At 41.6% G+C, this 27,002-nt stretch overlaps 1 protein-coding gene and 1 long non-coding RNA gene across 4 annotated transcripts in view; one reads left to right on the top strand and one right to left on the bottom strand.

Moving 5' to 3' along the window:
• Positions 1-250: 250 nt before the first annotated feature.
• On the bottom strand, positions 251-17,021 carry LOC123521795. Its single transcript, XR_006680138.1, has 3 exons — positions 16,737-17,021; positions 14,292-14,366; positions 251-1,649 (listed from the first exon to the last, which is right to left on the bottom strand). It is a non-coding gene; the product is annotated as an uncharacterized LOC123521795 (long non-coding RNA).
• ADD3 (adducin 3) overlaps positions 15,397-27,002 on the top strand; it is a 139,022-nt gene continuing 127,416 nt past the window's right edge. For 2 of the 3 annotated variants that reach the window (XM_045291178.1, XM_004700935.2), the window contains exon 1: positions 15,397-15,528. The gene's annotated coding sequence lies outside the window, so the exon portion shown is untranslated. The remainder of the gene's footprint in view (positions 15,529-27,002) is intronic. The other variant, XM_004700936.2, reaches the window with a different exon arrangement.

The raw sequence follows: 27,002 nt of genomic DNA, 5'->3' as shown, positions 1-27,002 counted from the left end.
CAGACGCCAAGTCAGTCTTGGGAGATCCTTGCAGCAGTATCAAATCTTATTCCCTTAAAAAAAAAATCTTATTCCCTTAAGGGACTTCCCTTGAGAGGAACTCTGGTCTTATTAAATCTACTAAAGATTCACATGCTGGGAGAAGAACTACTGCTTGGCCTAGCCTGGGTTATCAGTCAACCCTTTAGTTAGGGAAGGGCAAGGGATCAAGACGGCAGCTTGGGTGACAAGAGGAGACAGAAAACGGAACAGAAACAACAGGCATTTATTCTAGTGAACACATAAAGGAATTTCACACACCTGAAAATAAGCCTGGGAGAGCTTAAAAATGCGGTAAAAGAGGTGGACTGTCCTGCGGTCCTGGAAATCACGGATCACGGGCAGCCGCCTTTTTCTTATGAAGGACTCTTCTCAGAGACCTTTTCCTGGTCTCCAAAGGCAGTATGTCAGCCAAATGAGACAGGAAGGACTCCAGGATTTATGGTTTCATTGCATTATAGAATACCACTGTATTTGAGAGTCCTCAAAGTCATACTTAGTTTTTTTGGAATGACACTAAAGTGTGATTTCTAAGGTAAATGGTTGAATGAACGTGGATCTATCCAAAATCCTAGTTCTCCAATTATATTCCACTGCCCATTTGCTGCTGCTAGTCTTTGCTGCTAAGGTGTCTGTGAGTCCGTTCTGATGCATTACAACCCAAATGTGCAGAACAAACACGACTGGGTCCTGCATCCTCCTCACAACGATTGTCATGTTTGAATCCCTGGTTGCAACCGCGGTGTCCGTCCATGTCCTAGAGGGGCTTCCTCTTTCCACTGGCTCTGCTCTTTACCGAGCTGGAGGTCTTTCTCCAAGGACATCTTTCTCCTGATAACATGGCCGAAGCACGGGAGACAAACTCTTGCCGTGCTCACTTCTAAGGAGCAGTCTCACTGTATTTCCTCCAGGACAGCTTAGTTCACTCTTTTGGAAGTCCACAGTGTATTCAATTCTTCACCAACACTATAATTCAGAGGCATCAATTCTTCAGCCTCGTTTATTCATTGTCCAGCTTCGCATGCACATGTGACCAACGAAAATGCCATCTCTTGGGTCAGTTGCACCGTGGGCCTCAAAGTGATACCTTTGCTTTTAAGTACTTCAATGAAGTCTTTTGCAGTATATTTTCTCAAATCAATAGGGTATCTGATTTTGTTGACAGCTGGTGCTATGGGTATTGATTGTAGATCCAAGTAAGATGAAATTCTTCATAACTTTGATATTTTCTCCATTTATCATGATGCTGCCTATTGGCCCAGTTGTGTGGATTTTTCTTTTCTTCATGTTGCAGTGGAATCCATAGGAGGCCTATCTGCAGGGCTGGTTAACTAGGCAGCTCCCGAAGACCCACTGCAGCAACCGCAGACTTACAACGGCAGAGTTATTGTGGGAAGGGACTAGAGTAGGGGTTGAGTCTGAAAGTTAACAAATTGCCCAGGTGATAGTGATGTGCACTTACGCCTGAGAACAACTGAACCTGAAGCCACAAACCCCAGTGTTTATTGAACCAGTGCCAGTCAGTGTTCTTGCCCTAGGAATGTAACTATGAATAAGTTGAGAAGGTTCTTGTTCTGTTGAAAATTCTTTGGTGAGGAAATGAACAATGACTAGGTAGAAAAATAAATTAAGAGAATTATAGCATAGGATAACTACTATATAATATATATATATATATCAAGCTTAACACGACCAAACAGAAACGCTCACTTTCCCTATCATTCAAATAAGTTTGCCTAGTCTCAGATAAAAGTGCCACCCTCTAGCTAGATGTTCAGGGTGAAGACTTGAGCATCATTTTAGATTGATTTCTCGCTGCTTCATTTCCAAAATGCACTCTACCTGCAATTGTCAGTTTAAACCTACCAGCCACTCTGTGGAAGAAAGATGAGGCTATCTGCTCCCATAAACATGCAGAGCTTCAGAAACTGAATGTAGGGTCGCTCAGTCAGAATCAACTCAGCGGCAGTGGATTTTGTTGCTTTGTTTCAATACTTTCGAATAAGAACTTCAATCACTGCCCCCAATCTCCAGAGCCATCCTTATAGTAAGACCTACTTCCTTTTATATAAAGGACTTTGATGGTCTCTTAAGGGCCTCTCTGTCCCTACTCTGTTAGTGTCTCTCTTCCATGAACAGTTAGTCTTAGGAACTCCCAGGTCCAGTTCTACCCTGACCGATAGAGCAGCTAAGAGCCGGTATGACTTGATCGCAGTGAGTTGAGTTTTTGAGAGTGAGATGCCTCTGGAGGAGCCCTGGCGGTACAGTGATCATACTTTGGGCTGCTAACTGCCAGACAAAATGTTTGAAACCACCACCACTCCATAGGAGAAAGAGCAGGCTTTCACTTTCCTTATATAATTACACTCTTCGAAACAAACTAACAGGGGAAGTTCTACCTTGCCCTGTAGGGTCGCTATGACTCAGGATCGACTCAATGGCAGTGAGTTTGGTTTTAAGACGGTCTCAGCGTGGCACAAATCAATGAACACTACCCCAAGGTTAGAGGTTCAAAATCAGAGGCACAACACAGGGGCACTTTGGTGATGTGTTTCTAAAAGGTCAAAGCTGTGGACACTTTATAGGAAACAGCAGTGGCGTGGCTCTTGTCGGCACACACAGGTCCTCATGAGTCTGGATGGGTTCCATGGCAACCAAAAAGTTTATTACGCTCCAAGGCGTCAGCAGGAGTCTCCAAAACCTAAACGAATCCTCTGCTTAAAACCACCCAAAGATCAAACTCCCCACAGTGACCCACCAGACCTTTGTGATCTAGCCCTCCTCCATCTCTCTGAACTCACCTGGCACCTCTCTCCCGTTGCTTATCACACTCTAATCACCATGCCATTCTCTCAGGCCCTCTGGTCTAGCAAGCTTCTCCTGCCTCGTGAGTGACCTTTGAACCCGCTTTTTCGACAGTTGGCAACTGCAACTTCGTTTGATCTCCGTTCTTAAGGACACCTCCTCAAAGTAACCTTCTTCTATCCTATCCACAGTAGTCTCTCCTCCACCCCGTCACAGTCAAGAGGCTGCTTTATTTTCTTCATTGAACTTAGCCTCTTGAAATAACCTTGCCAATTAGTTTACACATTGACATCTGTATTTTCTGAGTGTATGGATTTTTGTCTATTGCATTCACTTTTCTATCCCTAACCAGAACTGTGGATGGTAGATAGAAAAAAACTCAAACTCACTGCCATTGAGTTGATTGATGCTGACTCATAGCAGGGGGGAGGATACTACCCACCCCCCCGGGCTTTTGAGACTTTAACTATTGAAGGGAGTAGAATGCCCTTTCTCCCACAGAGCAGCTGGTGGTTTCAAACTGTCAACCATGCAAACCCACATTCCAACTTGTAACCATTATACTTCCAGGACTCAGATTCAATAAATGTTTGTGCCTTGTTGAATGGAAAGTGTTATGAGTAGAGAATGACTTTCTTATGGGACTACATACTGTGCATACTCGAGTATAAACTGACCGGAATATCAGCCGAGGCACCTAATTTTACCACAAACACTGCATAAAAATGTGCTGAAAAAAACTTGGCTTATACACGAGTATATATGGTAAATTATATTTTTGTCCTAGAAAAGTTTCCACTCCTTGCAAGCAGGTTTAATTGTATTCTACCAACAAATTTCATACTTTGCTGCCTCCATTCAGTGAAGAGACCTGTAGTGAACATTCATCATTGTTTGAGAATGCCATTGTTGTTGCTAGTTGCCAATGAGTTGCTTTCGACTTAAGGTGACCTCATGGTTTACAGAACAGACCATTGCTCCACCCTCACTGTTGATAATGTCTGAGCTCATTGTTGCAACTGCCAATCCAGCTCTTGAAGGGTTTCCCCCAATGTTTGCTATCTTACGAAGCATGACCCTGAGCAAAATGCTGGGGTTCTGAGCTCAGAAAGTTCACATACACATATCCTTGTTTTTGGCACCTTCATCACCAAAAACCCTTCTCTTCCCTCTTTCCCCATCACAATTCTGCTGCTTACTCAGAGACATTGACGCTGTTCTCTCCAGAAGGAACTGATCTCTCTCTTTCTTGAACTCCTTATGTATTATCTCACCTGCCCCATGCTTATTTGCTAAATACGTGCCTTAAATTTAAACTTAACCTTTCTGCACCTCAGCTTACCTCTCTGAAAAATAGAATGAACGATACTGTCTCAGCAGAATTGATATGGTGATTACATATTACATGTATAATCACCAAGCATGGTCCTTGGTACATAACTCATAAAGTGGTAGTTATATGGGTCTTCATGAGTCAGAATCAACTTGATGGCAGATGGTTGGTGGGTCAGTAATAATAATTATTACTTCTACTTATTAATAAAATTGTCATTACGAGGGGTATCCCCCAAAAACTGGAAAAAAGCTCCACGAGGTGAAGTTTTCGTAGTACTCACTTTTTCCCACTAGGCGAGCATCCAGCAGCTCACCCTGAGTTAGTGTACCCACTGGTGTCACCTGGGAAGTTTCTCTCTGGCCACAGTAAATTTTTTTTGTAAAAGCAGTTTCACTCAACCCTCATTTTTTGTGATGGCTGATTTAAGAGAACAGTATGTGGCTGTGAATTTTTGTTTCCTGATCGGAAAAAAAATGCCTCAGAAACTGTTGTTGTTGAACACAGCTTACAAGGACAGCATTAGAGGAAAAGCTCAAGTGTATGAGTGGTTTTCTCGTTTCAAAAAAGGTGAAATGTCAGTTGATGACAAACCCCATTCTAGACCTCCATCAACTTCCTGAACAGATGAAAATGTTGACTTACAGTGCATTTGGAGTTTGTTCCATCAGGTCAGACTATTAATCAAGCTTTCTATTTAGAGGTTCTGAAAAGATTGCGTAACAGTGTGCAACTGAAAAAGGCCTGATTTGTGGCAGACGGGAGACTGGTTTTGCCACCATGACAATGCACCTGCTCACACATCTATCTCAGTGTGTCAGTTTTTGGCCAAAAAAACCCAGCATGGCTCTCTTGCCCCACACACCTTACTCACCTGACCTTGCTCTGTGCAACTTCTTTTTGTTTCCCCCATTGAAGAGGGAATGAAAACATGAAAGGGCAGTGATTTGACAACGGTAGAAGAGGTGAAGAAAAAAATGAGGGAGGTGCTGTCAGCCATCCAAACAGATAAGTTTGAAAAATATTTCCAAGAATGGAATCATAGATTTGACAAATGTTTCAAGTGTAATGTCTCCATTACTTTGAAGATGATTAGATTGTTTTTTAAAAAATTGTAAATATAGCTTTGAAAAAAAAATCTAGCTTTTTTTTTCGGTACCCCCTGGCATGTCTGAATACTTCAAATACAAAGCAATATTATTGATATAATGGAGGTTATTTGTTAAGTTTACCATTTGCTAGGTGCTTTATATTACAATCACATATATTACGATCACACATTATGATCACTCTGAAATCTAGCTGTTTCATGCATTTTTGATTTTCCAACTAGATGTTTAGAGCCTGAGCTATGTCTGAAAGTTTTTGTAAACCTCTCAATGACACTCTTGCATTGTTCATAGTAAGTGCTTAAAATCTAGTTATTTAAAATGATGCAGATGATCTGTAGCTCTGAGATTCAGTAACTTGCATATGTCAGCATGTAAGTTGATCTGGAAAATCACCTCAAATTGACCTGAAATTTTTATGTAAAAACGTTGGTCTGAATATGTCCCTACAAGTTCCTCATCACTGTAGCAAGCTTCTATCACCCTCTATTAGCTGCTTTAAATAATGTGCTGCCTTCCATTTTCTCAACAAATATTGTGCTATACTATGTTTTAGGCAATGAGTAAAGGCTTTTGAAAGATATGGAAATGATGACAATCATTGTCAGTACTTCTGGCATGTTCATAAACTCCACTTTTGCAGTTGCTTATTCTTCCCAAGAGACTAGCTCTTCTGTTGGAGCTAAGCACTTAGATAACATAAAGAACATGCAGTGCTATAAATTGTCTGGGTCTGGAGCCTAAAAGCTTAGGTTTGAATCCAGCTCTTCTAATCCTTTGCTCTGGGATCCTAGACAAGTAACTTATCCTTCTAGGTCTCCATTCTTTATCTGTAAGATAAAAATAACATCTACCTTTAAGGGTTATTATGGGTGCAAAGTATAACAATGCAGGTAAAGCATCTGGTACTGTTATGAGAAAAGAAAATATTAGTTTTTCATTAAATTAAGTTCATATTCCTCAACCAATCATACTAAGAACACTGGGGTGGGGACAAAGCACCTAGAAAATACGTTGCTTTCAAAATAAGGCTGGACTGAAGGACCATACACTTAAGTTCCATTATGTGCAAGGCATTATCACCTGTTCATAAGTTAAATCATTTATTCTTCAGACTCACTGCCACAGAGTCAGTTCCAACTCAAAGCGACCCTATAGGGCAAAAGAGAATGACCCCTGTAGTTTCTAAGACTAAATCTTTTCTATTATTATTAATCATTTTATTGGGGGAGGCTCTTACAAATCTTATAACAATCCATCGCTCAATTGTATTAAGCATATTTAAACATATGTTGCCATCAACATTTCCAAAACATTTTCTTTCTACTTGAGCCCTTGGCATCAGCTTCTCTTTTTTCCCCTCCCTCCCACACCTTCCCACCCTCATGAATCCTTGATCAATTATATATTATTGCTATTGCATGTCTTACACTGTCCCTTATCTCCCTTCACCCACATTTCCGTTATTCTGAAGACTGAATCTTTACAGGTGTGGAAAGCTTCATATTTCTTCCCATGGTTTTGAACTATGCCATCAGGTCTCCTTTGGTATTCCTCATAATACCATCACTACAACAGTATTATCTTATGCATAGGGCTTCAAGGACTCAGAGACATCAAGTACCTTGCCTGTTTGACAATGGAAGAGTTGGAGCTAGGGTTCAGGCCGATCTAAATCCCTTGCATCTGTGCATTTCGTCATCAGGTCTCTGGCCCATCTCATTGCTGACTCTCTGAGGCAGAGTAGATCTGCCCTATAGCCGTTAAGCACTTAACCACTGCACCAACAGGGTTCTTCCAGCGCTCCTCTAGGATTCTTAGAACTACCACTGCCTAGGAAAATAGTAAACCAAAGGCAAAAATGCTGCAAGTGGATCACTAGGAGTAATAGTGAGTGGTGCCACACCAGCTTAAAGTGTTTCAAAGGCCCACCAGTCAGAGTGGAGGCTTATGGAGGTCAAGTTATTAATGGAGTTTTAGCTCAGGTATGTCTTACTGTGGGTCCAGTGGGCCCCCAAACCCATCCTGTGGTTATTTCCCCAGTTCCGGGAAGGCATCATTGGAATAGACATACTTAGTAACTGGCAGAACCCCCATATTGGATCCCTGAAATGTGGAATAAGGGCTATCATGGTAGGAAAGGCCAAGTGGACACCATTAGTACTACCATGCCCTGTGATTAAAGTAATTGGTAAGTTACAGCAACCCGTTGATCCAAAGGCATGAGAAGCCCAAAGTGGCCAGGGGGCATTCTCAGCTGACAGTTCAGTGGAATCCCTGCTGTGTTTCCAGGTGGGAAAGTTCCTTCTTCCAGGCCTGAAGTGCATAGGGTTGCTGGGACAGGAAGCAAAAATGCTGCAAGAGGATAACTAGGAGTAATAGTGAGTGCTGCCACACCAGCTTAGAGTAGATGTTTGACCTCTCCCTCACAGTTTTTCTTCTTTGGCTAGCCAGAGGTCAGATAAAGCCATACTGTTTATTCGGTTGTTTTCTGGAAAGAATATGGGAAGTATGAAAATAGAAAGCTTGTAAGCCCACTGGCTTTCAGCCATTAAAGAAAGGCCAAGTGGACACCATTAGTACTACCATGCCCTGTGATTAAAGTAAATGGTAAGTTACAGCAACCCATTGGTCCAAAGGTGAGGTGCCTTCAAGTCGTTTCTGAGTCATGGTAACTCTACGTACAGAAGAACAAAACACTGTCTGGAAAAGCTGCCGGGTCCTCATCATGGTTGTTAAGCTTGTGCATATTGTTGCAGGCACCATGCCAACTCATACTCTGTTGTTGTTAGGTGCCATGGACTCTGTTCTGACTCAAAGCAACCCTGTGTGCAACAGAACAAAGCACCACCCTTGTTTGCACCATCCTGACAATTGTTCCTAGGTTTGAGCCCATGGTTGCAGCCGCTGGGTCAATCCATCTTTTCAAAGGCCTTCCTCTCACCTAGCATGATGCCCTTCTCCAGGGACTGATCTCTCCCGATAGCATGTCCAAAATATGACATGACGTTTCGCCTTCTTTGCCTCAAAGGAACATTCTGTTGTGCTTCTTCCAGGACAGACCTTTGTTCTTTTGGCAGCTCATGCTACTTTCAATATTCTTCACCAATGCCATAGTTCAAATGCATCAGTTTTTCTCCGGTCTTCCTCATGCAGTGTCCAACTTTCACAAGCATGTGAGGCAATTGGAAATAGCATGGCGTGGGTCAGTCATACCTTAGTCTTTGAAGTCACATCCTTGCTTTTCAACACTTTAAAGAGGTCATGTGCAGCAGACTTACCCATTCTTGAGGATCCAAAGAACAAACGCACAGCCATCAAATCAATTCCAACACAGATGTAGTGACCCTATAGGGCAGAATAGAATGGCCCCTGTGGGTCTCTGAGGCTGTAAATCTGTTTGTGTGTGTGTGTGCTTAAGTTTAAACACAGGGAACCCAGGGCGGATGATTCCTTCAGGATCAGTGATGAGAGTGGCAATACCGGGAGGGTGGACAGAGGGTGGTATGAAAAGGGGGAACCAATTTCAAGGATCTACATATAACCTTCTCCCTGGGGGATAGACAACAGAAAAGTGGGTGAAGGGAGCCACTGGACAGTGTAAGATATGACAAAATAATAATTTATAAATTATCAACAGTTCATGAGGGAGAAGGGAGCAGCGAGGGAGGGGGGAAAATGAGGAGCTGATGCCAGGGGCTTTGATGGAGAGCAAATGTTTTGAGAATGATGAGGGCAATGAATGTCCAAATGTGCTTTACACAATTGATGTATGTATGGATTGTGATAAGAGTTGTATGAGCCCCTAGTAAAATGATTAAAAAGTTTTATATTATTTAACTTCTGGATGACTGAGGATATACAAAGCAAAACAAACTAATCCAACAGTTTCTACATGTACAATTCAGTGACAATTTTTAAAGATTTGATAACTTTTACTCTCTTAAAACTTATAAGCAATACATAGTTCATTTTGCGGGGAAAAGAGATAATTCAGGTTAGGAAACAGAATATGAAAAAATTCATCTCTTGGCCCCTCATCCATGGAACCTGTACAACTTGCTTAATGAATATATATGTGTGTATGTATATAGATTTCAATTTTAATTTTATAAAACTGAGAGCATATTATACCAATTGTGTGTATTATAACTTACTTCTATCCACTGAATAAAATGATATGCACACGTTTTGCCAATAAATTCACTTCACCTGTGTGGTAGATGGCTTCTAAGCTGGGTGCCTATGATCCCTGGTCCTGGTGTGATTGCCATTGTGCCACCTACTCCCCTTGGGTATGGCCTGGACTGCTGCCTTGCTTTTAACCAATAGAATCTGGAAACGGTGATGGCATGTCACTGTCAACATTCGGTTATAAAAAGACTCTTGCTTCAGTCTTGCGTTTTATCTCTTGCTTGATCGCTGGGATGAAGCCAGTGGCTATGGTGTGATCTGCCCTATGGAGAGGTCCCCGTGGCAAGGAACTGAGGGAGAGGTGACTGCAGTTCTAGTCAACATGGGGAGTGAGTTCTGCAAGAAGCCCGGATCCAGAGAGAGATCATATATCTCCATGGGACTAAACGCCTCAGCTTTCTCTGGTGGAATGGCCGGTGGTTTTGAACAGCTGAGTTTGCAGTTAGCAGCCCAACCTGCAACCCACTATGCCAGCAGGGCTCCTTCTCTAGTAGTACTCTGATTCTGATGCACACGAGATTCATTTTGGGCTGTTTAAAGCACCCCCAGTCTATTTGCCCCACCCCCTTTTTAACATAGAAGTGAGACTGTGCCAATACTTCCAGGTGGTAAAGGTGTTTACTTCAGCGAAGGTGGGTAGGGCTGTTGTTAGCTGCCACAGAGAATCAGCATTTTGGCAGATTCTGCTGCAGGTGGTTTCTGATCACATTCGAGATATACTGCTGTGATATCAAAGCACCTGGTTTTAAAATCATACAATTAAGACATGGATATTAAAGATTAGCAGTTGGAATCTTAAGGCGTCATCCTGTGATGAAAAGATGCACATCCAGTTGACGTGTTGCAGGTTTCACATAGCAATTGCCTCCTTCGGATTTGTTTTACTGCCTATCTACACAGAAAGTAATGACACCCCAATTAAGTGTGTCGGGGTGGGCCTTTCATTCAAAGTCTCTTATTTGCAGCAATTGGTTCTGTATGGAGTCACAATAGTTTTAGGAGAGTCACCAAAAGGAAAATGAGTTTAAGCAACTTTCAAAAGAAGAAGAAGGAGAAAAAGGAGAAGTGGTATTTCAATAAGGTTGCAGAGATGTACCAGTAGTTTTGTGAAGATCTGTCAGGTATTTCGCTGAGGTAATCCCTTCAAAATAAACCTTATAGGTCACAAAGTGCTAGGAAAATATGTTGATGAATCCTTGAGTATTGCCCTGATTATGGCTCCTTGGGGAATGGAGAACTCATTAGCATTAGTTCCATGTCCCTACTTCCCAGACTTGGCATAAAAAAAGGCTATCAAAATGTATGTAGCATGGCCAAGTTTCAAATGGATTGCTATCTAGCCCCACTGATTAAATCCAAGGCATTACATAATATTAAAAGGCTGTTGTGCTTCATAACTTTTTTTGTTTAACTGTTGGAAGGCTTCAAAGGCGTTAAGAAAAAAGTCTGGCTGTATGTTTCTTTTCAGTGGTAGTGGTAGGGATGGTAATCTCTCTATAAATTCTTGACTCTTCATCTTCACTTGTAATGCATGTTTCCTGGAGCCAGAGAGAATCCTCAGCGTTTAGAAGTTGTTAAATTGAGAGTATCGTGTGTGTGTGTGTGTGTGTGTGTGTGTGTGTGTGTGTGTGTATGGGGGGGGGTTGTCAGTGTGAGAGAAAGAGGCAGCTGGGAGAATGGTAAAGCTGTGTTTGCTTTCAGGAATAATAAGTTGTAAAACAGGTTGTTTGGGGTAAAATTCCCTTGAGTAGATTATTGATTTAAAATACATCTGCCTTAGATTTACATAGTGGTTTGAAAAGTTCAAAGCTCCGTTGCCTTTATCATCTCATTTGAACTTCCTATCAACCCTATAAAATAGGGACAGCAGGTCTTATAAGCCACCACCACTTAAAAGAAGGCTAAACCGAGCCTGTCAAGAAACTTGTTCAAGGTCACATAGCCAGTTGTCACATCGAGAACTACAATACCAGAATTTTGACACTGAAAGCTTGTGTTTTCTTGGCAGAGAATGTCTCTACTACTGCTTGATCTACCGGGAGTTCATGTGGAGATTTGTGGCTACAATTTAATTGGAGAATACAAATCAGGTATGCCTAAAGAGCTCTACAGAAAGGAGATTGTTTCTTTTAGATCATGGCTGTGTTCAGAAAGGGGGTGGGAGAATGGAGTCAGTTGTTTTGGACAATGCAAATTAAAAACAAACAAAACCACTTTGTAATCAGTTTCTGGATATTACGGGAGCTATTCATTCATTAATTCGTGTATTCATTCATTTAAAAAAGTATCTATTAAGTGTCTTTATAGAAGAGACTGTGTCAGTACTTTGGGGAGATACAAAGAAATGCATTTAATTTGGGGGGCAGGGTAGAAGGAGCACTTTGAATTATACAAATTATCACTATTTTAGCCATTGTCAGTCACCACCTGGTGGATTAAATGAAAAGATTTCAGTGCAGAGGAGCAAGATTAAAACAAAACAAACAAAAACCAGATGAAGGATAATATAAAATAAAAACTTAAAAACAAACAAACAAAAAATAGATGAAGGAAACAGGGCAACTAATTTCCTTCAGTCCTTAGGAGGCTTGTTTGTTTTTAATCAAGTTGGTAAAGTGTCCTGCCAGACCCTTAAGGTCTCTTGTTGGCTGTGGCATTCTTAGAGAGCACACTTCTTCATTCAAATGTTAAAAGAAACTAGGGAGACTGCTTTTAAGTTAATGCCCTATCAGGGTTATCCAGATAAGGAGTTAAGGGAAATGTTGATATCTAACCCAGAGCTTTCAACTCCCAAAAAGAATCTCTACAGGCCAGAACAAACTACCCGGCCCCCCTCCCCCCCCCTCTTGACAGGTGTGCTTGAGGATAAGAACAAAAGGGAACAGAGGCACCCAGGGACCCAGGGAGGCAGCTGGAGTTGAAAGCCCCATTACTAGAGTGGAAGATGAGAAAGAGTTTGCTAGTGGGTGTTGTCAGTTTTCCCAGATGCCATCTTGTGTTTTTTAGAAAAGCATTTCCCTGATAAATGTTTTCTAGCACAAAGGCCTTCAAACCCTGGTAGCAAAATTGCGTTCATACTATCACACATTGTAAATACTTAATTGATATATCCAAGGGGAGGAGGTACCCCAAAAACCAGAAATGCGATGGGTGAAGTTTTTGTAGTACGAATTCCCCACCCCCACCACTAGGCAAGCATTGAGCAACTCACTCTGAGTTAGTGCAGAGGCATTGCCTGGGAAGGTTCTCTCTGGTCACAGTAAATTTTTTCCTAAAAACAGTTTTGTTCGAACCTCGTTTTTTGTGATGGCCGATTGTGATGGCATGTGGCTGTGAAATTTCCTCAGGAAAAATGCCACAGAAACTGTTGCGGTGTTGAACACAGCTTACAAAGACAGTGCTATGGGAAAAAACTCTCGTGTATGAGTGAAAGGAGAAAACTCTCCTTTCAAAAAAGGTGAAATGTTGATTGATGACAAACCTCATCTGGACGCCTGTCAACTTCCCTAATGGACAAAAATGTTGACTTGTGGTGCATTTGGAGTTTGTTATACGAGGTCAAACGGTTAATCAATTTTCTATTTAGAGGTTCCGAAAAGATAGCATCACATACAGTGTGCAACAAAAAAAAGCCTGATTTGGGGCAGATGGGGACTGGTTTTGCCTACACGACAATGCACCTGCTCATGAAGCCATCTTACTGTGCCAGTTTTTGGTAAAAAACATCATGGTTCTCTTGCCCCATGCCCCTTACTCACCTGACCATGCTCTGTGGGACTTCTCTTTGTTTCCATGAATGTAGAGGGACATGAAAGGACAGTGATTCGACAAGTAGAGGAGGTGAAGAAAAAAAAAATGAGGGAAGTGCTATCGGCCAGATGAGTTTGAAAAATGATTCCAAGAATGGAATCGCAGGTTTGACAAATGTATTAAGTGTAATGGAGAGTACCTTGAAGGCAATAAAAGTTGTCTTGTGAAAAAAAACAAATACATAGCTTTGAAAAAAATCCATTTTTTGGGGGGGAAGGTACCCCCTCGAGTGCACATACATGTGTTACTTTTCTTCTGCCTTATGTGAGTGTGTCATGTGCATGCATGTTGAGTGTGCATGTGCTAAGAGGTGAGACTCAGCTTGACCCCAGTTCTAGCCCTAACTCTGTCTTCTCTGGATTTCCTTCTTCTTTTCTTGTTTTTTCACTTGTAAAATTATCAGGTTAAGTAGGTAACTTCTAAAATCTGTTCCTTTAGAAGTGGGATGAGCAATGTGACATCATGGGGATTGCAGTCAGTGACATGAAACAACATGTGTAAGTATGAATTGTTGAATGAAAAACTGATTTGTTCTGTGAACCTTCACCTATTTTACAATAAAAAGTTAAAAAATATTATTTTCCTCTACTATGCTAGGATGTTCCAGTTTTTTAATGTTTTAGTTATATTTGCTTGTTCTAGCAAAATTGGCTACAAAATTATAATGTAGATAACATTATTCACTTTTGTAAGAGCCCCCAATAAAATGATTAAGAAAATTATCCACCTGATTAAATGATTGTTTGTCTTGTGATACGCTCTGGTTTTGTATTTAAAAAAAGATTGACTCTTAATCCAGGATTTAAAGAAAAGTTATTTTGAGCAAGACATATTTGCATTAAAAAACAAAAGTATGAACATAGAAATGTCATAAAGTCAGAGTGCCTTGGGGATGCTAATTTTCTATCCAAATTCCTTACTTTGAGAAAAATACTAATAAATGGCAGAATATTTTCCTATTTTGAGATCACACTTCTTTACCTATAAAGTAAAAACCATACCTGGATCCACAAGACCTCCTACCCACTGGTCCATGGTCGTCCCACATTCGACATCATTGCATGTGCTGTGTAAGTCTAAAGAGGAATTTATGGATTAGTATCGGACATATGGGTGAATATAGGACTTACGGACTTGATCTGGATTGGGTTAGGATGTTTACTCAATATACAATTGTTCTTTGATATAAAGCTCTTTCTTTTACATTAAAAAAAACCATACCTGTTCAGAGTTTAAATCAAGGTATAATATTAAAAGTAAAATGTAAAGCACATACTTTTCTAAAATTATTTTAGCTATTACAGCTTTAGTTTTCCTAGAAATAATACTGTGATTTATTTAAGAACATACATTTCAAATTTTCACTATTTAAAAATGAATACACTTAAAAATATTGACATTCACTGAAATTCCAGGTACACTTATGGTTGCTAGTAAAACTTGGATCCATTGTTCCCAAGCTGCAAAATGCATTATTATTTTTAAATTCTTATATTAAATATAAAACAACATCCCTTAATATAGTTAGCCCTTTAGTGAAATGTTTGGAAATTAAATATTTACACAAAATATTAATCAGTATTAAGGCATACCACCCTATTTTTTGCCATGGGCTCCTCAAGTTGAAGTTATCAGAGCTCTTTACAACTAATGTTTCAAGCATTTCATTGACTCCTACCATATCATCCTTCCATTACCCATTTCAATTTAACCTTGACTTCCCACGGCTGTAATACTTTACTCAGTCCAAACCTCTTATTGCCACCCCCTCCCCTCTATTCTTTCTGTCTCTTATAGCAATCCAAAAATCGGCCCCCACAAAACAAAAATCAAACTCAAATTCACTGCTATCGAGTAGATTCTGACTCTGGTAACCATATAGGACAGGATAGATTTGCCCCTGTGGGTTTCCAAGACTATAATTCTTGATGGGAGTGGGAAGTCTTCTCTTTCTCCCTATGAAGCAATAGTGGAGAGAAAAAAACAAAAGCCATTCCTTTAAGAAAGAGTCTGCCTCCTCATAAGCAATCGCCTAATGGTAATTGTGGAGTCTCTACTAAGTCACACACTTTACTACTCAGCATTGGAAGAGGCAGCTGCTGCTGCTGCCGCTACTGGTCTGAGGCTGCAGTGGGTTTCTGTGCAGCACTGCAGAATCCACATCTAGAGAACGGCGCGACACACACACGCACACACGGTGACTGCCCCTGGACAGGAGGGAACCTTGGATCCTCAGCGGTAAGCAGATCTTTGCTCTATTTTGTCCAGAAACTGTGGGAAAAGGACTGATCATGGAAAAGGCTGTTCCTCAGACACGCTTAAAATGGATCGTGTTAATTTGTCTTCTAGGGTGTTTAGATTTAGAACTAGCAAATGCCCGGTAAAGACGATTATCTGACATGTGTCTTTAGCACACTTTTTGAGGTGCTATTTATAAAAAGGCTACCCTTGATGCATGCAAAGCTTTTTTTTTTTTTTTTTTCAAATATCCGAACACAGCCACTCCCAATCTCTCAAATACTGCAGCTATTTTAAAATGCCAAATCAAATGACAGGCTGATCATTTGCTCAGTATTTCTCTCCCTAAAGCCAGGAACCCTTCCCCACGATTTTTAGGGGGTATTTAAAAATCATAAGGCTTGGTTAAGGCTTGAGCAGATGGGAGATGGCAGACTAAAATTCCTACAACCTTAGTCCAATGGAGAGAGAAAATCGGGGATAAAATGAATCAGAGTTTGTGCCAAGACAAGATTCAATTTTCCACACTTCATACGTGGGAAGAGGAAACTACATTTTAATTAGCACATTTTTTTAGGGATGAGGGAGGAGAGGGAGATGAGGGGGATGGCGGGAGGAATTTGAGGGGGAAGAGTCTGCCTAGGAGGAAGGAAATGAAGTGGACTGTCATCAATGCCTTGGAAAAGAAGAGCATTTGGGGGCGGGGGAGGGGTGCGGAATGAAGTTTGTAGTGTGTGGCCGGGTGGGGTTGACCAGAAGGACCATGAATAACCAGAATGGCGCTTGGAGGGGAGTGCCTGGTGATGGGTGTGGGAGACATACACGCGTGCCCGGGGAGGACATGTGTGTGGGAGGGGCGTGCTAGTCGTGGTGGCAGAGAAAGGTGTGTGTCGCCGGGCTATTTCCAGAGTCGGTTGGGGTGGGAAACGTGTGCAGGCGGCGGGGGGTGGGCGGCCCAGTGTCACCTGTGGCTGAATCAAACCCTTGCAATGTCAAAGTTTGCCCTGATTCCTTTTAGAGGCGGCTGGAGGCGCCTCTTCTGTTTACCTCCAGGAGGTCAGCTCTCGGAAGGTCACGAGGCGGGGGATGGGGGTGAAGTGAGGGGGGAGGGGAGAGGGGTGACCCCCGATGGGTACAACTCTTCCCAGCCCGCCCTTCCCCGGAGGGGAGTGAGCAGGGGAGGCGCCCCCGCCAGCCACGCTGCTGACCTGGTAATGCAGCCCCTCTCCTCCGGGGACGTGCAGAGAGTGACCCTCAGCAGCGGTCGGTCTCCCGAGGGAAACCAAGCAGCCGGGCTGGGTGGCTGAGGCTGAGCCCCGGGAACGCTGGGCTCGCTCGGGCTCGGGTGGTAGACATTTCCCTGGCGCCCCTCCTCCCCTACAAGACAAGAGCTTCAGTCGAGGTCGTTTCCGCGTCCAGCCCTTAGGGGACGCCGCGGCACGGAGGGGAGAAACTGGCTGAAGGGGCGCCAGGCGGCGTGGCCGCGGCGGGCCATTTCCTGGCCGGGTCTGCAGAGGCCTAACGGCCGCCGCCTCTCCGACTACGTGCTGCGGGGAGGGGAGGGAAGGGGCGGCGAGTGCAGGGCCCGACCCTCCGGGGGCGCGAGGGGCGGGGCCTGGGGGCGCCCGGGGCCGCGCCGGGAGGAGGCGAGGCCAAGAGCTTTCGGTCGCCGCGAGGGGCGGGGCCTGAGAATTCGGGGGCACTTGAGGGGCGGGGTCAGGGGCACTCGGGAGTGGAGAGAGACGGAGGCTCGGGGAGGGGAGGGCGGAGTCCAGAGCGCTTGGGCCTGGGGGCGGGGCCTGGGGGCGGGGCTCGAGGGCGCTCGGGGGCCGTTCGGCGTCCCGCCAGAGCGCGAGCCGCCAACCTTCAACGGTCGTCTGGGCCAGGGGCGGGAGGGGAAAGGAGGGCAGGTTAATTTATCAATTTAAACCGGAAAGCGACAGTTAGAGAGGATCGGCGACCCAGGTGTCGCCGTTTCCTGCCACCCGGGGCTCGGCGCCGAGGCCCCTCCCTCCTCACGCCCCTTCCCCTGCCCGCCCCTCAGGAGCCGGCGACGCTCAAGAGGCGGCGGCAGAGCGGCGGCCGCGGCAGTCGGGGCGGCCGCAGAGACGGAGGGAGGGCGACACAAAGCCGGCTGCGCGCTGCGAGGTAATCCCGACGGCGAAGAGGCGAGAGCGTCGTCCCCATCACGCGGGGAGCCCCTTGCGGGGCAGGCTCGAGGGCCCGGAGGAACTTCCTACTGGCGGCCCCTGACGGCCTCCCTCCGTCCTAGGGGCGGGAGTGGGAGCCTCGGCGGGCGCGGGGGCCGTACCTGCGGGGGAAAGTCCGGGCTCTGCGGAACGCGGTCCGCCACCCGCGAGTGGGAGGGTCTCTCGGAGCCCCCTTGCTGTGTCCCAGGCGTTCGGGAGTTCGGCACGAATGGAATGCCTGCTGTAGCTTTGGGGACTCGGGGACTCTGGAGCCCTCCAGGTGCGCTCCCGGCGGGTGAGGTTCCCGCGCTTGGAAAAGCAGAGGGGGAAGGAAGGACTGTTGGTTTGTTCTTTTTGTTTTGTTTTTGCCCTTCGTTTAAGCATTTCTGTTACAAGTTCAAAGTGTGCAACGACTTTCTCTTCGAACCCTCGCCCCCTCCCCATCTCTCTCATTCTAACTCACTCACTCACACACTCACACTCACACCTTGCGCTTCCTGCCCAGATTGACGGGGAGGGTTGGCAGCCAGTCGGGTTTGCTGGTGTTTGCGCTTCTTTGGAGGTACGCGATTATAGCCGGGCAAAACCACAGAGATAGGCAGAATAAGCTGGGCCTCTATTAAAATGGCAAGAATGGCCTCAGATGAACCTTTCTTGTTGCAGAGATTTAATTGCAAGTAGGTGCCCGTTTAAAATACAAGTGTAAGTAAAACCACTAATTTCCTTGGCACAAGTGCTGTTGCAGTTGACCTGCTACAGTGGTATTGGTGAAAAAGGGAACTGAACCAAGAGACTCTGAATGAGGATTATGGAAGAAACTGATAAAAAATTCGGGGAGGAGGGAGGGTGGTACCAGCCACACAAACGTGTGTATGCTTACACGATAGCATGTGACAGTTTAGATTTAGTAGTATGGAATGGCTGATTTTCTTGGAGTGGATTCCGTCTCCATCATACCTGGATACTTCCTCATTTTTTGTTTCATTTGACCTTTTTAAATGTAAGGCTTGGATATTAAAACGATGTGTGTAATCAAGGAATGGGCCCAACCCATTTATAAGCTTTCAGTTACACTTGGAATGTATGTAGAAAGCTTTTATATCTTAAGTCATGATTGCACTGTAATCGCACTGTAACTCATTTCCCTCTGCCTAAATTGAACAGATTAACTTTACAGCGAAAGGATGTGGGGGTGGGGGGTGGGGAGAAGGCTACTTTTGCTGTATTTAACTGTTTATCTTCCAAAGAGTTCAGTGGGCTAACTCTTAAAGTTGATCTCAAGTAACAGTTAGCCTTTTGGTAATACGCGTGTGTGCATATGATAGTTGTTTTTAGAAGAAAACTATCATTTTCAATGTTAAACATAATTTAACAGTGGTTGAGATTGTGAGATTGTTTTTTATGAGACATTTAGTTTGTTGCAGTTTTTTCCTTGTGTGATAGCAGGAAATGTTTGATAGTAAACATCTGACAAATGACATAGGTGATCTGGCACTACAAGCCACTCGCCACTCAAGAAATACTTATGTAGCATGATAGGCTTATATTTCCAGAATGTAAGTTTTAGCCATTAACTGAAAACGAAGAAGAAAATTGTATTGAAAATTGCATTTTGGAGCAGTTCTCTATTGTCTGTCTTATAGTGTTCCCATGAGTTAAAACTGACTCCTGGTAATGGGTTTGGTTTGGGGAATGGTAAGGCAGTTAGTTAATTTCACTGAACTCCTCACAGTTGACCAGCGTATAGGAAGCGTTTCTGTTTTGGGGAGAAATCATGGAAATTGAACTATACAAACTCAATTTATAGAATAATGGAAAATGATCATACCAGAACTTAAAATTCATTTTAGGTAAAATGCTTAGAATCTGGAACTCACTAAGTGCTTTATATATTTATCATAATCATCCTCTATAAGATGACATTTTGAAGGCAGTTAGATCATGCTCCCCAGGAGGTTAAGAGCGAGTGGATATTTACAACAGCTAATATTTACTTGCTCTAACTCTGTGTCATTCCCTAAATATAAAAGTGTTATGTTTTAATTTACAAAATCATCACAGCAACTCCGTGACAAACAGAGGCATGGAGAGGCTAAGTATCTTGTCCAAGGCCTGTAGCTACTGGGTGGCACAGGCCGGTTTCAAACTCAGTGCAGTTCCAGAGGGAGCCCATGTAACCCTTGGGCTGTTGCTTTCACACTGGGAATAATACAGGCAGTTCCTAGGTCAGGAATGAGATCCCCAAGTAGTGCTTTAAGTTGAATTTGTTGCAAATTGGATGCTGAAACAGATGTATATGGTTCTTATTAGGTGAGTGGGTCAAAGTTACCAGCAACTCCTCCAGAGAAAGATAAGGCTGTGTGCTACTGTGGTTACGTGTTGGGCTGCCAACTACAAGATCAGTTTGAAACCACCAGCCTCTGCAGGAGGAAGACCAGGCTTTCTACGCCCATAAAGATTGACAGTCTGGGAAACCAAGGGCAGTTCTACCTTGTCCTTTAGGGTCACTATGAATCAGAATTAACTCATTGCAGTGAATTTGGTTTTATATAGACTCTCTGAGGAGCTCTGGTGGCATACAGGTAGCATGTTGGGCTGCTAGCCTAAGGTGACCAGATTTGAACATTGGTAAAGCGGGACAAAAGTGGGACACCATTGATAAAACTCATATCCTGGCAAAATAGCCACATGGCAGCCGAAAACTGTATACCCTAGCTTGTCTGTCGTGCATTCTTTCTAAAAATCGGGACTTTTTAAAAACGCCGCGGGACACAAGAAAAATTGTTAAAAATCGGGACGTCTGGTCACCTTATGTTAGCCACAAGTAAGGTCAGCAGTTTGAAACCATCAGCAACTCTTGCGGGGGAAATGAACCTTTACTCTTGTAAGGAGTTACTGTCTGAGAACCCCCTGGGCCAGTTTTACTCTGTTCTACAGAGTCGCAGTGAGTTGAAGTCAACTTGATGGTTGTGAGATAGTGGGTCTCTATGAGTTGGATTTGACTCGTGGAAGTTGGATTGGGTGTGTGTGTGCATACATGCACGTACAACAAAAAGTCCTACTAACCCAATGATCGTCAGTTTGAACTCACCAGCTGCTCCATGAGAGAAATATCAGGCAGTCTGCTTGACCTTGGAAACCCTATAGAGCAGTTGTGCTCGCTCCTATGGGTGTTAAGTCTGAATCAACTTGACAGACAGTGGAGGTTTTAGGGTTTATGTTTTTCAGTGCAAGTAAAAGCCTTTATAATTTATAAATCTTTACTTGCAGCAAGTGAAGGTGATAAGGATAAAAAAAATTGTTGAGTTGGTTCAGTTGTTTTAGAAGTGAGGGCACATTTATGTAATATGGAAGGGGCTAGTAGAAACAATCCTTGTGTCCTAAGTCAGGTTTGTAACCAGAGATTAATTGTTGCAAATCAATAAAAAGTCTTCATGGTATCGCCTAGACTACCAGATACACATGGCCTTACTGGACCATACCCTTTGGTATTAATACTGCCAACAGGTTGTGTTTATATCTGAAGGGTAGTGATTAGTCTGCATCCTGTAGAGTCACCTTTAACTTTAGAGCAGTGGTTCTCAACCTTCCTCATGCCTCGACTCTTTTCTAATACAGTTCCTCATGTTTTGGTGACACCCCAACTATAAAATTATTTTCATGGCTACTTCATAACTGTAATTTTGCTACTGTTATGAATTGGGTGACCCCTGTGAAAGGGTCGTTTGATCCCCAAAGGGGTCGTGACCCACAGGTTGAGAACTGCTGCTTTAGAGGAATATTTTCTTGATACACACAACAAATATCTAACTAGGATGCTAGAATTTTGCTTATAGTGTCTCATCTTTTTAATAAAAATTTCAAGTTTGTTTGTTTTTTAAGCTTGTCAGGTATGTAGGGCACTAAGTGGCCCAGGGTGAGTCCCTTAGAGATTCTGATTCAGTGCTAAACAATAGCATAATCTTTTAAATTACCAATACCAAATTGACCCGGGATGGATTTTTATCTCAAGTTTCTTCTAAGTACTCCTGAGTTGCCTCCTAAAATTAACACTAAACGAAAAGACACAACTTGTAGCTTATACTTGGTCTCTCACATAGCCGTCAAGGAGCTGATGATTTGTGATTATTGCTGCTTCATCATTGTAGCTAATATGATAAGCTAATTAATACTGTCTTAAATTAGGAGTAGTTTTAAATAATGATTAGAATTATTGGAGATAACTGGAGATAGGTTCTTTGTGGAACATTTAGTGGAATGTAATGTTAGAAAAATATTTCAAACCAAGCGTAAGTTGAATTAATAAACTATAAGATATATTGAAAGCACAGGTTATTAATCTGGTTCTTATGCTTAAAACCAGTCAATTTTTAATTGCTAAAATGAAAAGTGATGTTTGAGATTCTTTGGAAAATACGTAGAATTTTAGGGCTTAACAGACAAAAGTTTTATCATATAGATGCCCTATGTAGAAGTAATGGAACAGTCATGGCTTCTGTCTTGTCACTGAGATTAGGAATGAACATCCTGATACTTTGTTTTTTATGTTGATGCTCTATTATTTGAGCCCGAAGTAGAAGACAGAGTATTGGAGTTGGTATTGTTAAGAAGCCTTTCGGGTTCTGCCGGTGATTAAATTCTCTTGGCCAAAACCCAAGACCATCTCAATTTTTTAATGTAATGGTTGTATAATAACAAACATCATCTCTATGACATACCTGTTTGAAGTTTTTCATTGACTATGATTTGAAAGGAAAGAGTTTGTTTTCTCATAGATGAATTTAAATAGTGTTTCTCCTGGCAGTAGCTATTTATGAACATTTGCATACTATTTGGGGTGTTCTCTCTCTTTCAGGTAAAGCTTCTCACTTGGCATTCATGCATGAAGTACCACTAATAACTGTAGAGCAACAAATTTATCTTAAAAAGGTGCTAGAGGAAAAAATAAGGGTTTTGGACTTTTGGTTTATTCAACTATATTTAGGCAGGTTGATCTTTTATAGCTGGCCAAATCAGAACACAAAAGTCAAAATTAAGTTACACAGTTGAAAAATCTATTTGTGTATTAGGAAAATTCTGTTTAACTTTCCCCTAAGTCTTAAGATGGTACAATCAATGATTAAAATCTGAGTCTTAATTCCTAAATTGTTTTTGTTGTTGGATATCTTTGAGAAACTGCATTAAAGATTTCTTTCAGACATCTAGGATTTAGTAGACTGAAAGAGCAATTTAGTATTCAGAAACCTTGAAGAATAAATGTGGTTCTCAGAGTTGTCTAGCATCACACAAAAAGGCATAAACCTGTCTTTGAAATTAAAAGGTTTATCATTCTTGGAAGTTTACTTCTTGGGAAGATAGTATAAGCTAGTCTTTAACTAACTATGCCAAACACTGAATGACTATTGTACAAGTTGGATAGGCCTTAGTCCTGCAGATAATTATATCCTTATGAGTTCATATCTAAATTAAGCCTATGTCAGTTGTCAAAACTGATCTGCAGTGATTGCCATCATATACTCTACACTTAACATTTTTAAAAGGTTGGCTTTAGTTATAACTTAATTGGGGAATAGTAACATTTCTGGTAAGATGAACTTTGAGGTGAATATATAGTTCTCCCCCCAGGGGGACGAATAACAGAAATGTGGGTGAAGGGAGACAATGGACAGTGTAAGACATGAAATAACATATAATTGATCAAGGATTCATGAGGTTGGGAGGGTGGGGGAGGGAGGGCGAAAAAGAGGAGCTGATACCAAGGGCTCAAGTAGAAAGAAAATATTTTGGAAATGTTCATGGCAACATATATACAAGTGTGCTTAATTCAATTGAATGATGGATTGTCTTAAGATTTGTAAGAGCCCCCCAATAAAATGATTAATAATAATAAAAGACATTGATTGTAAAAAATAAAAAGATGAACTTTGGAATTTTTTGTTTCCAATTACTTGAAACTAGGCTTGAGATATTGGTGTATAGGCAGTACATTAACTAGCAGTTAACATCAGTACCTCCTCAAAAAGGGTTAGGGTTTGAACCTAGGGTTATTAATTCTCTGCAGTAGTCATACATGAAATAGTAACAATGCCCTTGTAACCAGAGCCTCAAGATATGTACTGTGAATATTAATAAAAATTAATGTTTATATTAATTAAAATTTAAAATATTAATAAAAAGAATAATTTTTACAAATGTTAACAGTGTACATCGAAGCAAGTAGAAATGTAATGGAATATACAGGATCAGAAATCTAACTCCAATTAATATGCATGCCATCTTTTAGTTTTAATCATAGCTCATTAAATCTATTATCTTAAGACCTCACCTTCTTACCTTCCCCTGAGGAAGTGTTCACCTCCTTGGATGGCAGGAGAAAGAAGGACAGTGCAGTCTCTGAGTTCATAAAGCTACTTAAGTTGGCTTCCACAGCTATTGGTTGGTTGTCTGCTAGGGGAGTTAGAATTCCAAGAATGTTGGAGGCAATCACATTAGAGGAGTACTGAATTTTTCAGTATCATGTCCACTCCTGTAACGATATAAAGTCTGGGAAACCCAAAGCAGACATGCTCTATTCTATCAGAGGATCATTATTTGGCAGAATTGACTATGGCAGTGAGTTTTGGGGGGCCTTGGGAAGTGCCTTTTATTTATCACCGTAAGCCAATGTTTTTGTGGAGTTCTACCACAATGGCTCAGCTCATCCTGTACAAGGAGAGCATTTCCGTTTTTCCTTTTCCATACAATATTCTCATCCTGTCACCCTTCCATCTCCTGGAATGACAAAATGCTGTAACAAAAAGATGGGTTTGCAGAAAGTCCTCATGGGGAGGATAATTAGGTGCGAGGTATATCTAAAGAATGTGTTTTGGGGTCAAGACTTCCCAAGGGGTTTATGAATGCTTTTCATTCTTCATAAGTTAAAGCTAGCAACTCTACATTGTCGATTCTACTCTCATTTGTCTTATTGGATCAGCTTTTATAATATCTAAGAAAGTGGATGGAAGTAAGTGTGTTGCGTAAAAGGAATACCTGTATATACTCTAGTATAAGCCGACCCGAATATTAGCCGAGGCACCTAATTTTACCACAAAAACTGCATTAAAAGTATGCTGAAAGAAAAAAGAAATGTGCTGAAAAAACTCGGCTTATACATGAGTATATACAGTACGTTTTTGTTCAGGAGGAGCACCACGGATGGGATGAAAAGGGAAAGAGATCATTGTTCTTCTGATGCCCTGTCCAACTTTTGTTTTTATTTTGTATCCGTGTTCTTCTTAGCTTGCCTTCTTTGTATGACATTTGTCTGTCTACCTGTCTCTCCTAGAGAAAGGTAGAATGTTTAAAGTGATTTCTACCTGATTGCTGATGAGCTTGACTTTCAAACAGAAAATTGCACGAAAAGGAACTTCCCCCAAGCTCTTTCCACAGCTGTTTTGTAAATTAAAAAAAAACAACAAAATTCTGAAACCAAGAGTGAAAAATCTCGTTCATTTCTTTTAATAGTTGAGAGCTATCTATGTAATTAAAGTAAACTGAATCAGAAGTCCATGTTATTTTAAACGCAAATATTGTTTTTAGAGATTTTTTTTCCTCTCAAAACTAAATCTACATTGATTTTACATTAGGATATCTACTTTTTAAAAATTGGGTCTCAGAATTATTTTCAATCAAAGCATGCTGAAAAGGAGTACAAGTTTTACATATATCTTGATGTAGATGTAATGTAGTTCTCTAAATACTTTACTAGTATTAAACACCGTAGGAAGTAAGCAAGGATCTGGTCCGCAGTTACTGAAAGGCTGTCACCTCTGGCAGAATGTAACAGGAGAGGAATATTTTATGCTTGAATGGGAACTGTGTGTTTGCTGGTCAGCATAAAGACTCATGAGAAGCTGATTATTTGTTCATCACTTGAATTAGGTGATTTTATGTAGCGTTTGATGTCTTACAAACTAAATTCCCCAAAAGTGTTTGGCCATCTTATTTTGATGAATGCGTTTCTGGAGGACCAGGGATTATGATCAGTTAAATGCTTTGAAGAGAGAAACTCTTGTTTTGTATCACACCTGAATGTCACCTAGCCGTGCTTTTTACTGCAGTGGAGTAGATTCTGACTCAGAGACCTTGGGCTCAAAGGGAAGAGTGCCGTCTACTGAATGGTCAGCATCAAATGGAGCAGCCCGAACAGAACTCTTGTTTGGGTATTTGACGAACCAGGCTGATTCATTTGGAGGATTGACAGGACCATAGTATGTACCAAGTAGAAATGTTGCTGGCTGAAATTTAATTATGGTTCCCAGCAGGAGGTCTAAACACATGATGAAGAACTAATTCAATACTTGCTGGAATGCAGAAGAAAGGAAAAACTTAAAAAGTTATTGGAACTTGTGTTAAAAACAGTCAGGTTTGATAGAATTATTAAATAAACAATGTTAAAGAAAATTAATTAATCTTTAATCCAAAGTTCTGGTTAATGATGTCTCCTGTACAGACAATATGATACTGCTATTGAAGATCTTGGGCTTAATATCAGCAAATAATTTTTCTAATTGGTGAAAAGAATTTAAAGTTTATTTGAATATTTTAATTTATTTTTACCTCCCCCCTTTTCCTTTGTCTCAGTTTCTAAAGCAGTGGATTCCGATTTGAATGGATTCACTGTTTCAGAGTAGATTTTGTTGTTTTAGTTTATGGAAGTGATCTCTTTTTCTTTTGCTTTTCTCTTCTGTTTTTCAGAAACTGCGTGTGGTAGAAGTATATAACTGTAGCTAGATCTGTAACTAGTAGAGTTAGTGATAGGTCAGTGGAGGTTTAGGGTACCTGGCATAAATTTGTCAGAGCCAGATAAGATAGACCTTTCATGGTATGAATTGAAAGGAAACTGAAATTGTTAAGTTAAGGAATATCCTGACCGCTGTTATATTTATCTGTTGCGTGTATCTCTTTATAGTATTATTATTTTTTCTTTTTTTAATCATTTTATTGAGGGCTTATACAGCTCTTTTTTTTTTTTTTAATAGCAGAGGAAAAAACTATTTCTAGGGAGATTTCTCTGTTGCTCCCACAGTGATATTTAGAAGGCCCAGAGGCATTCCTTCTCCAGTGAAATTTTTTTTTTTAATTTTTGAATCGTTTTATTAGGGGCTCATACTACTCTTATCACAATCCATACATACATTAATTGTGTAAAGCACATTTGTACATTCATTGCCCTCATCATTCTCAAAACATTTCCTCTCCACTTAAGCCCCTGGCATTAGGTCCTCGCATAGTATTATTTTTCTG

Source organism: Echinops telfairi, unplaced genomic scaffold (assembly GCF_000313985.2).
Source record: "Echinops telfairi isolate 266 unplaced genomic scaffold, ASM31398v2 ScPeMD7_70;HRSCAF=299, whole genome shotgun sequence".
In the NCBI taxonomy this organism is placed as follows: Eukaryota; Metazoa; Chordata; class Mammalia; order Afrosoricida; family Tenrecidae; genus Echinops; species Echinops telfairi.
This window is presented reverse-complemented; position numbering and strand designations above follow the sequence as displayed.